The sequence below is a fragment of the Natator depressus genome, chromosome 1 (genome assembly GCF_965152275.1).
Source record: "Natator depressus isolate rNatDep1 chromosome 1, rNatDep2.hap1, whole genome shotgun sequence".
In the NCBI taxonomy this organism is placed as follows: domain Eukaryota; kingdom Metazoa; phylum Chordata; order Testudines; family Cheloniidae; genus Natator; species Natator depressus.
The window spans coordinates 275,992,832-276,005,736 of record NC_134234.1 but is presented as its reverse complement, the minus strand read 5'-3'; the positions used below and the strand labels follow the sequence as shown (position 1 = coordinate 276,005,736).

The 12,905-nt window shown below is 41.5% G+C and overlaps 1 protein-coding gene across 1 annotated transcript in view; it reads left to right on the top strand.

The window, feature by feature from the left end:
• The window catches only part of OTOGL (otogelin like), a 129,280-nt gene that overhangs the window by 45,047 nt on the left and 71,328 nt on the right, over positions 1–12,905 (top strand). The gene's annotated exons all lie outside the window — the stretch shown is intronic.

The following is a 12,905-nucleotide window of genomic DNA, read 5'->3' as shown; positions in this document are numbered from 1 at the left end:
CAAGGAGATGTGTAGAGACCACCCTCATCAAGCCATCCCCACAACTGGAGTTCCCATTGTGCTCCTCCATCTATATCTTTCAGATTTAAGCTCTTTGTAGCAAAGGTGGTCTTTATTTTCTGTACTCAACCTTGCTGAGTAAGTTGTCAGCCTTAAAACAAATAGCAGGGCATAGGAACAGGTTAAGATTGGCTAACCATTATTTGCATCTAGCTAGAACTGCATCTAGCTAGCTTGTTCTAAACCAGTGGTTCTCAACCTATTTATCATTGTGGGCTGCAGGTTGAGAACCACAGCACCCCCATAAAAGCGCCCCACAGTCCCCTATGCCCAGCGCCCCCCGCTCAGAGACCCCTCCACAGAGTGGGGCCAGGAGCGGAGTCCTGGGCACGGGGCCGGGCAGCCGGACGCCACACCCTCACAGCGCGGGTCTGGGCAGCCAGACCCCATACCTTGCTGTATGGGGCCTGTCAGCCTAAAACCTGGGGGTGCTGTAGTACCCCCACAAACCTCCAGTTCCCAGTGCCCCATCCCCCCTCACTACCCAGAGTGCTCTCCCTCCCCACACACCTGCCCAGAGACCCCACTCTCCCGCACCCTGCCCCTCTGCAGCACTCACCAGCTTCCCTGCTGGCAGGAACACTCCAGCAGGCTGCAAGACACTGTCTTCCCCTTAGCCAGCCCTGCCCCTTTTCAGATCAGAGTGGCAAATTTTGAATTTTTTTTAGCACACAGCTGGGCCCCGGATTGAGAGAACCACTGTTCTAAACTAACTATATAGGTAATTGCTTTGCACTATATCCTCTGTGACTCAGAAAACAATAAAAAGTGACAATGTAATTTCAAAATGACAGCTGTATTGCTCTCACAGGGTATGTCTGCATTGCAATTAGACACCTGCAGCTGGCCCATGCTAGCTGACTCGGGCTTGGGCTGAAGGGCTGTTTCATTGTGGTGTAGATATTCAGGTTTGGGGTGGACCCCTGTCTTTAGGACCCTGGGAGATGGGAGAGTCCCAGAGCGTGGGCTGCAGCCTGACCTTGAATGTCTACTCTGCAATTAAACAGCCTCTTAGCCTGAGCTCCCAGAGCCCAAGCCTGAGTCAGCTGGCACGGGCCAGCCATGGGTGTCTAATTGCAGTGTAATCATACCCAGAGACTGTTTTCTTGTAAGAGCAGCTAGCATGGAAACTACTGTGCAGCTAGATACAGCTTTTTCATTTGTTTGTTTGTTTTATATCACATGTTCATTTATAAAATACACTTGGTTGGCATAGTTTCTAGGGGCCTGATCCACAATGCCCAAATCAGTTGAAGTCTTTCCATTGACTCCAATGGGATCTGGATTAGACCCTGAATGCATGTGTCTAATTAAACTCAAGTGTGCTGATTTAACAAAAAAGCCACAAATTCCTTTATTATGATTGGCTGGCAACTATATACTAATGTTCCTAATAGCAAATATTTATGTTACTTGCCTATTTTGTGTAAAAATACCATTACTGACATTTCTAAATGTATCCTCCTGTTATTAAAAGAACACTAATTATTTCTTCTTCTTGGTTGGTGCTGATGGTGGTGGTTAGAAGTGAGAATCTGTTTTTGGAATTCCAGTAATGTCCTATAAAAGAATATTCTTACTATGCCAGTATGTGACCTAGTTCTTCTAACTCTCTGATAAAAAGCCCAGCTTCTCAGTCATTATTATTCAAAATAACATTTCATAGAAACTTTACAAAATACCCATAACTGTGTGAAATAAAACAAAATTATCAAAGTAAGAACACTGTGAACTTACATTTTGGGGATCTATGGCCTGAAATTTTTATGTCTGTTTGCAAAGTACGATTCAAAATAATGATTTACAACCCTCTTTTCCCAAAAGCCAAAACAAAATCACTCTCAACTAAACTCCTGATATGCATCAGGGCATTTTCTAACTAGAAATAGTAGTTAACTTATTTGTAATACCATCTTGGCATGCGTGAGTTGGAAAATTAATAGCCATCTCTTAATCTGTAAATCATCCAGCCAGATAGGTATATAGCCTAATCTTTACTAGCCTCTCTACCTTCAGGGGGCTGTGACTATCTTGCTAATCCCTCACATTGTCCAGTCCAGTTTCACCTGCCATTCTTCTTCATATATAAAAAAAATTTGGAAATGAACCAGTGGGAGCATATGGAGTTCTAAAGTTCAAGAATGAAGTTGGCAGTCACATAATCAAGGCATATGGCACATTGCCTGTAGTCCTTTCATCCAGTGAACGAGATGACACAAGTGATGAAAACGCTGCCTATGTAGATTTGTGATATCAGTACTATCCTTGTTGTGTTGGAGACAGGTGCAATGGTAGGCCTACCTAGAAGCCTTTCAAACTCTGTTTGTTTTTTTTAATTAAGATATGCCTGGTTCACAATAGCTAATTTGTTCATGGTCCTTGGGTTGCACTGAAGTGCTGAAGGATTTCACCACCCCTGCAGAAGGATTGTTTACTACAAGCCAGGTGCTATATGATGATTGCTAGAATCGATAACATTGCTATTTGTTCAATTCTGTCTATAAAATATTTAGAGGCAGTGAAGAACTGATTTGTTCCATAATTATGATGATGATGGTGATTTATCAGATAGTTTCCGTGTGTCTCCTACTGAAAGGATGGGTGGTTTCTGCTTTAAATATTTGTCCCGGGGATTAGGTTAAACTGTTTTATTTCCTATTCATTAAATCCAGTTGATTTAGCTGGAACTCTGAAGTATATGTGGTATAGATACTCCAACTGAATATTAAAGTATACACTTTGTCCATCATATTTAATAAACATCGCTTGTAATGTATATCGGTGTGATTGGCATATTACCTGTGGGAGCGTGAACATGTGGTCCACATGCTTATCCAGCCAGGACCCAGTGTTGGCTGGGGTCCGGTTCTCTCCTCCCTCTCAGTTCCCAGACACAGTTCGCCAGAAAATAACAGTCCAGAATCCAGTCTGCAGGCAATTCAATGGGTATATTGGGGCTAAACAAGCAAGCATATTCCAAAGCCCTTGATACCCATTTGGCTATCTCTATACGCCGATAAAGTTTTCCACTTCCCCTCCCCCAACTATATTTCTATATGCCAATAGAACCGTCGTCTTCTCCTAACCCCTAGCTCTGCACGCCGATGGAGCTCCCTCTTCTTTTTCCCCTCTTCTTGGCAAACTTAATTATACTTGTAGTGCCCCTCCCCTGGTACCACCCCTTCCAATATGTGGTCATGTTCCATTCTGGGGAGTCTTAAGTCTGGGATCTATAAGACCACCTCTTTTGTACCTGATGGAAGGGCTAAAAAGCAGTGTTACTTTTGGCCATGGTTCCTCTTTTGCAGACTTTGCGTCTCCTCCTTACACCCTCCTCTCCCCTCCCTGCCAGCTGCTTGGTTACCATAGCAACCCCTTGTTCTATTAGCCACTTATCTTCAAGGCTACCGGCTTGGGGGTGGGGGGGAAGAAGAGAGGGTGCAGCCTTGTGCTTTCACGTACATACTCTTACTTGCTTATTTAGCCTATTTAAACTAAAAGCAAGGCCAGAAGCAAAATTATTATTATTTAATCTTTACCCTATTTACTTCATATTCTCCTAATACCCAGCCTCTAATTCTGCACGTTCATTCATTTGCACACATATAATTACCATATTACAGACTGGTAGGTCTGTGCTTTGTCCAGTTGTCCACATTACCTCCACTACAAAGTAGTTCCCTAAAAAGTAACATTATGCTTATTCAACAGCATATTTGATATAATAATTTCAAATGATAATTCTAACTTGTTGCTCTTGGGGAAGAAGTGAATGGAAACTATTTACAGTAGAACCTCAGAGTTATGAACACCTTGGGAATGGAGATTGTTTGTAACTCAGAAATGTTTGTAACACTTAACGAAACAGTATGGTTGTTCTTTCAAAAGTTTGCAACTGAACGTTGACTTAATACAACTTTGAAACTTTATTATGCTAAAGAAAAATGTTGCTTTAACCATTTGAATTTAAATGAAAAAAAGCACAGGGTTTCCTTACCTTGTCAAATCTTTTTTTTTTTTAAATTTTCTCTTTATTTTTTTTAGTAGTTTTCGTTTAACCGTACTGTACTGCATTTTGTTTTATTCTCTCTGCTGCTACCTGATTGAGTACTTCTGGTCAGTTCATAACTCTGGGGTTCATAACTTTGAGATTCTACTGTACTTTTTTATTGTATTACGGTAGCCTTCCAAAAAGTCATTTCCCATTTTCTGCAAGGAAAAAAAATCACCTCTTTAAAATGTACACATTAATTTGACTGGTTAAACAGCCTATTCTGAACCAGAATTTCAAATAGGTTAGCTGTACACTTGCACAGCTGATCTGCACATGCATTTAGCATGAGTACACATTATGGGCACCCAATGGCAAGACTGACTGACTTAGAAAATCTGGCGCTGTGTTTGTCATTCCAAGAGCAACATGTGCTCTGTAAAAGGGAAAGAAGGATAGTCTGATATTTAAAAACTATGTAATCATTTTGTCCCTTCTCTTATACAACTCTTTTTTTTTTCTGCTGAGAAATAGGTCACTTTGCTCCTGCTAGTTTATAAACTGGCATTAGAATACAATACTGGGAACTGTTGCTATCAAATACTTATTGCTGTGTTCTTTACTGACACAAGGCTGAGTTCTTGAGTTTTATCCTGAATCTACTGTAGCTGTTTTCTCAGTTGATAGGATAGTGAGTTGTGTCAGTCCACTTAAATGGCTGATGCTGTTTGACTTGGCATTTAGCCTTTCTGAATCTGATGCACTGTGTTTAAACTATATACATAATCAATATATCCTGCTGTTAAAGTTTAATAAGATGCACCTGCTTGTGTTGTGAGGGGGGAAAAGGAAACACATGTAATCTTTCAGCTACTTAGGACATTTTAAACCACAGACTCAGTGTAATTATTATCAGCACTTTTTGTTTAAGATGACACCAGCCTATGAAAAGGCTTTCTATAAAAGTTTCAAAAACATATTCTCTGTTGGGTAAGAAAAACATGTGAAAGAATTGAATGGAGCAATTTTTTATTTTAAAATCAAGGAGGTCATTATTTCTCATTAATTAGTAACATCTTTCAAGATATTTTGTTTCATGTAGTATATAACATTATGAATTTCGTGCACGTAAAGGTTACTGCACTTGTGTATGACTTCTTAAAGAACGTGTCTATTTTAAGCCCTAACAATTTAAAATCTTCCTTAATTAAGAAATCCTTTCAAAGCAGAAAATCTCTATTCTGTGCAGATCGATTAATCTTCTTCACTTTATCGTAAATCAAGTAAATTGCTCATTTTTTGCAGATCTGAATCTTGATGAATTCATGCCAGCCGAGTGTTATAGCTAAATAGAAGATCTTTCCCTAAAAGCATAGGAAAGTAAACCCAGTGCTATTTTTCTACTGTAAAATAATTGAGGTTGTCTAGACTACGTGTTCCTCAGTTGTTTCGTTCCTGGTTGTTTCCTGGTACTTTTGTATTTATGTTAAAATGGCCACTTGTGTGGTATATATGTAGGGCCTAATCTAATTAGTTCATAACTGCCTCTATAGCTGCTTTCACTCCTGAAATTCAATCTCATCTTCAATAGTGGCTGCACAATGCCAGTGTGTTGGCATTTTGCAGCCCTTCAAGGCTGTCCTCTTTGGAGAAACAGAGTTCCACATTCAGTGATGTAGGAGAGGTCATGTGCCCTGCTGATGAATATCAGCCAAGGAAGAATTTTGAAGGGTCTGTGTAGCCTGAAGATCAGCCTGTCCTTGAATGAAAGCTCTATGTTAATACTCAGAGCCTGCTTCAAAGCCCAATGAAGTCAGTGGGGGTCAAGCTCCTCTTTTATATCAATTTTTGGAAGTCCTGCTAGGTTCTTATTAACCAAGCCTATAGAGATGTCCCTCTCCTTTTCAGTCTTCACCTGGGAAGCTCAATACCCAGATAACTTTGGCTTGTACCTGTTTTTCCACTTGTTCCATCCTCTTGGTGAGCAGAAGATTCAATTACAGCTGGCAATGGGCTTAAGCTCTTGTTCCATTTTCTCCAGATCAATGATTTCAGACTCAATTACCTCTACGTGCCTTTCTGTCTCCACCATCTGGCTTTCCAGACTATTACATTATGCTGTGAATGAATCACTTTTGTTCTCCAACAAAGGAAAGATTGCTTTCAATTTGTGCAGATTAGCATGGAGGGTTTCCAGCAATGGCTGGAGCAACATTTCTTGCCATGAGACTGGCGTTATTGAGGAGGTGTGGTGTGATTGACAGGTTGGCACCAAATGATGGGTCCTTGCTATTCAGCAGTGACCACACAGCTTGAAGAAAGTTAACTTTTTCACCATTGGTTTTTGCTTTTGGTGTTGTAATTGGGCATGCAGGTGTCCTTTGGCAATCCCTAATCTACATTTTAATTTGTTGCCTGTCTGAAGAGCAAGACCACCATAAAAATGGCTAGTTGGAGTTCTGATAATACTGCTCGCTTCTGGTGTGTCAGGTTCCATAGACCATTAATATAGCACTCCCAGCCATAAATAAAAATAACCTTGGACACATCTGTCTTAGAGTGATCACTGTGTGTGTTGTCATTTCACTGCTGAGAGCCCTTTACCATATGTGAACTCTAAGCATGTGAGTCAGGTTGATGATGTTAGTGTGGGCCACATTTTATGGGCCACCTGGAGATGCTGCTTTAGGGTTGACCGTGTGGGTGAGACTCTAAGAATGAGTGATGTAGGAGCAATATAGGAAAATGTTTAATTCTGAATTAAATTTGTTATGGGCTGAGTCAGAAAAACTCCTCAGATCCTACCTTTCTGAATCCATAGAAACTAGACGTTACAGTATAGCAGTCTGAATGATCCAATTTTAACTTTTCTTGTTATAAAAGTTGTAATGAAGTCTAGGACTTGTAGTCATTGACAATGTTTTGTGGTACTCAGAAATACCTTATATGTTACTTCGGAAAAGTAACTTGCTGTCATAATTTCATTTCTACATTTTTACCTTACATTTTGCTTTACTAAGGAACAAAGCAAAATCTTCACAGTGGCAAGAAAATTAGTTACCTCTAAAAAGTAGCTATTAATACTAAAACTACATTTATGGTCCATTAACAAAAATAATATATCACATATACTTTATAATACTGCATGCTTCCATATAAATGAAAATTTAAATATTTAAACATGCAATAAATCAGTACATCCGTAACTGTGCTGTTTAGATACCTTCTGTATCTCAAAATAATTTATACTGCTGGGGATCATATCACTTGGTAACAGATATCCACACATTCCCAAAACCTTAATCTAGGGAATATCACATTTTTAATTAGAAAAGGATTGTTGTAATGTAACCTAAGCAAATGCCAAATCTGTTACACAAGCAGGGCAAAATTAAGTAACGAAACAAAGGAGAATCTGTTTAAATGATTTTATGCATACTTTTTCTTAAAATATGAAAAAAAGAAGAAAAAAAATCCCTGCTATATTTCTTTTTACCTGATTGCATCATTTTGGTTTTGAAATTTTGATTTAATTAAAATAGAGCATTCTTTTAGAAATAAACTTTGGAACGTATTAACTGGAAAGATTCCCTTGTCATAGTACCACTCTGAACTGTCAATAGAGTCAGATTCGCTAACCAGTTGTTAGGACTTTACACATACTTGTGCTAAAATAAAAACTCTGCACTACAAGAAAAAGCTCCCAGAATAGGAAATCAGATGAAGGTCGTAAAATGGTATATTTTGGAAGTCACTTCTGGGGAGGGTATCCTGAGTGCATTATCAGACATCTGAAAATGGTCAGAGGGTGAGTGAGAAACTGGAATAATAACCCTCTCCATATAGTATTGCCACAGCCTTCCCACCCACCGCAGTTGCTCCCTGCTCCTGCCCTTCTACTCAATAATGTTATCATTCATTATTCTGCCAGTGCCAAAGAGATTTATCAGATTAAATCAGTGCTTTCTGGAGTTTACAAACAAAATTAGACTTAATATAGACATAGGAAATGGCGAGGAAAAGGCGTGTGTGGGAAGCGAGAAATGTAACAAAAGTGTCATATTGTTTGGTTGATATTTAGCTTGCACGTTAGTAGTTCCAAATGTTATTTATTTTTAAAATGTTTTTTTACTGAAGTGAGTTAATTTTTGTAGAAATGTGAGCAATATCACTGCTCTGTTCTCCATTTTCCTTTTCTGGTGCTCTCCTCCATGATGAGAACCCCCTTTTCTTCCATATAAATATGCATCCCATCTCCAGTTCTGAGCTCTTAACCATTTCTCAGAACTTGTGAGACTGTGTGTATCAGTGCCATCTGGTGACTCCCAATAACAATGCACACAACTCCTGCAAAGCCTTTTGGGGGCCATTAGCATTGTGCTTCAGGTAGGCAAGAAGTTAAAAGTAAACAATGTGTGTGTGTATTTATAGAAAACACAAAGGTATATAGGCCTTAATGCTTATGCTTAAGTGCTTTGCTGGACTGGGGACAGAATGCTCTGCATCTTGCAGAATTGAGGTCTTTGTGAATAATAGATTAGCAACAGTGCTTCAGGAGTTAAACATTAGGTGCCTTGCAGAGGGGTTTTAGAGCACCGCATCACAATAAATAACAAATAGTAAGCCTGGGGTTTCATGAAGTATAAAAAGGGGAAACGGCTAAGTTTGTCCATACTATGCTTGTGGCATCCCCCTGGAGATAGCCAATAAGAGTAAAACAAGTTCTACTTTTTTGCAGAAAAGTGCAGTTTTCAACATTTTCAAATCTCCATATTTTGTCTTTCAAGTATCATTATTAAAAAAGTAGTAAACTCAGACAAAAATAAGTAAAATGGGACTTGATTTACCATGTGCCATCTCCAGTCTGTCCCCAGATTCTGTAGGGAGTGCAGTGGTACTACCAGAGGGCATGCTGGTGCATCATACAGAGTGTAAGCCTAGATATTAGGACCTGGAAAAGATGGAGAGACGGTATGCCTTTAAATCAGTTAATTACTGAGTGTCCCACTAATCCTGGTTATCTGAGCATGTAGCTCTAAAGCAGATGGATTTCAATGATTTCCTCATACCCCCCCCCCCAAACAAAACAAAACAAAACCAACCTTCACTTCAAGTCATCATTTATTGGGCTGGATTTTCTGAGATGAGCGTCGTGTTCTCATTAGCTGGCACTGATAGCAGCTGAAGATTTGTGACAGAAATAATATGTAACATTCCCAAGCATTAGTACAAATTTGGGAAGTGGTAGCAGTTTATTTTTCCTATCTCAAAGGCATGGAATACAGTACAGCTGAGAAGTCTAGCAAAAGAACATTCTGAGAAGTTAGGACTGACAATGAGTTTTTGACTGAGTGCCCAGGTCCGTGACACTCTGCCTTCCATGTTGCTTAGCAACTCCATGTTATCACAAAGAAACTGATATTAAGTTGGAACAGGCTGGATATGGTAATTTACGTGGGAAGATCCTAGTTTCTCTTGAAGTGGGAAAAGCATTTTATTTCTAGTTTCTATCTATCTGGTTTCATATGACAGATTGTAGCACATCCCTCTTTGTGGACATTTTACCTAATAAGGTAAAGAGTAGCTCTGCTTTGGAAAGTGACTATGTAAAAATGACACCTTGTTATTCACTAGATCTGCTCTCTGTGTATACTCAGACGTATCTACCAACATCAGTGACAAAGGTAGTTTTTTATAGCAGGTTACTGAGAGTGAGTCTGATTATTAATAATTGTTGATTATTTGTATTACTGTAGCACCTAAGAGCCCCAGTCGTAGACTAGGACCCCATTGTGCTAAACGCTGAACAGAAAGACGGTTCGTGTGCTGAAGAGGTTACAGTCTAAGTTGGACCCCTTTCTTTTTTTTGCATCATCCATAGAATTATTTACTAAATTGCAGTTGCGCCTGTGCTTTACCCCCTGAAAGTAATAGGGTGGCACATGTGCCATTGGTTGCTGACTTTGCAGATCATGGGACTACACAGGTGTAACTCAAGGTGCTGTGTGAGAAGGAAAGAACCCAGATCTGTGGAGGAGTGGCAGGGCTGGCAATTAGAGGAAAAAAGTCTTTATTTGTTAACTGAGCAAATCTGATACTGAAAGTTTTGTGACGCAATAAACATGGAGCCCCACAAGGGGCATTTTTATAGTGGGGGTCAGTGTTTGAGTGGCTGGAGAGGTGCATAAGAGGCTTAGGTTTAAACACAGAATGTTCTTTCTGAGGTTTCTGGTTTATTTCAGTTTTGTTTTAACCAAAACAATACAAACTGGCCACTTCTGGCTGCATTTCTGCCATGCAGCTTTCCATAAATGATCTCTAATATATAAACCAACAAACAGGAAAGTATTTATGAGTCATTAAGGCTCCTTGTCCTGGCTTTTGGTCAGCAAATCTGCTGGGAGTAATTACTCATGGGAGTAATCCAGTTCCTCACTGGGCTTGTTGTCATTGCAGGGTTAACTCGTTTTATAACTTGTGTCCCTGCTAACTCAAGTCCTGTTCGTATGCAAAAACCCTTTAGTGTGGTGGTGCCTTTGACTCGATGTGGCTGGCCTCTCAGGGTATGTCTACACTGAACACTGCAGCAAGGAACGTACCTCCTAGCCCAGATAGACTGGTGCTAGCTGGGCTTGAGCTAGCATGCTAAAAATAACAGGGTGGATGTTGCAGCTCGGGTGGCAGCCTGACCCTCTGGGTCTGAGCTCTGGTAGCTAGCTTGAGTCTCCACCAAAGCCACAACACCCACACAGCTATTTTTAGTGCACTAGTGGGAATCCAGCTAGCACAGATTTGTCTACCCATACTGGGAGGTTTGTGCACCTGCCTGTTCTCTCTCTCGCGCGCACACACACACACACTGTTTTCAGTGAAAACATCACCTGAGTGTTAACTTGCAGTGTGGTTCCTCTCACTCAAGCCAGGTTAACTTGAGAGGGGTTACCTCGAGTTTTGCTAATTTGAGTTAATTCTGTATTGATGATATAGTCTTTAAGATCCTGAACCTAATTAGAGCCCATTGCCCCTAGGTACCAACAAGCTAGCAGTGCTTCCCTGAGCAGACTCTTGCTAGAAGTTAACCCCAAAACCACACAAGCGGTGAGCTGGCTCAGTGGGGTCTCTTCCTAAGGGCACCACGGGACTGGGGGTTATGTGGGGCTGTGTAGTGTCTTCCAGTGAGCAGCAAAAACCTGTATCCCCCCCACCACACAGGCACTTTTCAGATCAGAATGATACTTTGAGTTGTGCCACTTGTTATTTTATTGATTACAAGACTGCTTCCCATAGCTGCCAAGTTCTCTGCAGTCCAGCAGGCAACATGTCTCGCTGGTGAGAAAAAGCAACTACTGATTCACCCTTAAGATTTCCTGAGCAGGGTGAGCAAGCGTGTGTGGGGAAAACAGAATCTATCCCCTGCATGTCTCAGAAACCAGAGGGACCTGGGGGGAGCCAGAGGACACCAGGGTATTAGAGGGAGTTGGGTTGTTGGGACAGCTTGCTGTGAAAGAGAGTGTGGAAGGGGGACGGTGTGCATGGCTGTTGGGAGGAGAGTGCCTGGAGAATTATTGGGGTGAGAAAAACCAGAGCAGCCTGAGGGGGTGGTTGTCAGTGGATGAGATGGAAAGAGCAGCTTGGGGAGGGAGTTGTTGGGGCCAGTGGTAGGGACTGGAGGATTGTTAGGGGTGTGGGGGCCCTGGGTCAGTTACCCTCACTCTGCCCTAGCCTCTCCCCATTAGCCTCCTCAGTTCTGTCCCCTTCCTGTTCCTGGCCCCAACTGTCCCATCAGCTCCCTATTCTGTCCCATTTCCCTCCCTTTCAGATGCTGTCTCTGCTTCCCAAGGGCTCCATGCCGGCACACCAGCAAGGGGGATCAAAAACAAAGCAGAGGCAGAAAGGCTACCTGAAAAAAGCACCAGAATCCCCTCTGCCACCTCCCCTAGTGCCTGGGAGGAGGAATTGTAGGTGTCTGTTACGTGACAGATCTGAATGTGTGAGATCTCAGCAGGGATGTGGGTTTGTGGGATAGGGCTTTCAGATGCAAAACTCCTTAATGTCTTGAAAGGGTAAAGAATCCATACTTTGTTTGCTTACTTACTAATTTACATAATTCAGTAATTTCCCCATCCTTAGTACACATTAGTAATGTTTTACTTGCGTCCCATGTCTCTTATCTAGTCTGAACTCAAGTAGCTAACACAGTAAAATATTTCAATGAAAGCAGATGAGTCTTCTGAGATTTTGCTGCATCACAACATATTAAGTTAGTCATATTTTCTGAGAATGTTCAAGGGAGCAAAAATGAGGGTAGTTGTATGTACAAAAGAGGCCTCAAGAAGTAAGAAGTTGTAATAGACAGTGTCCAAATGGAGGATGTATGATTGGGTGACTCAGTCAGGGGTGGGATATAGAGCTTGTCATCTCCAGGTTACTGTTTCATATCTAACACGGGCTTGTAATGAGCATATGCCTAGAAGTGATCTCACACCAGTTTGACTTTACAGGAGTTTCTCCTGAATTACACTGATGTAAGCAAGATCAGAATCAGGTCTCTCAAGCCTTCACTGTTAGAAGGCTGTTTGGTGGCCTCTACATAACTGATGGGTAAGGCTCAGTTTATGTCATGGAGGTCATGAAAGTCACGGAATCTGTGACTTCCAGAGACCTCCATGACACTTTCTGCTTCAGCCCCTGGGTCCATGGGACTGGAGCTGGCAGCCAGCGGGCCCTGCAGGGTTCAAGCCATGGGCGACAGCCTCCTCAGGGTCCCCCTGCAGGGTTCCAGCGACAGGCGACAGCATCCTCAGGGTCCCTCTGCAGGGTTCCTGCGACAGGCAACAGCCTCCTCAGGGTTCCA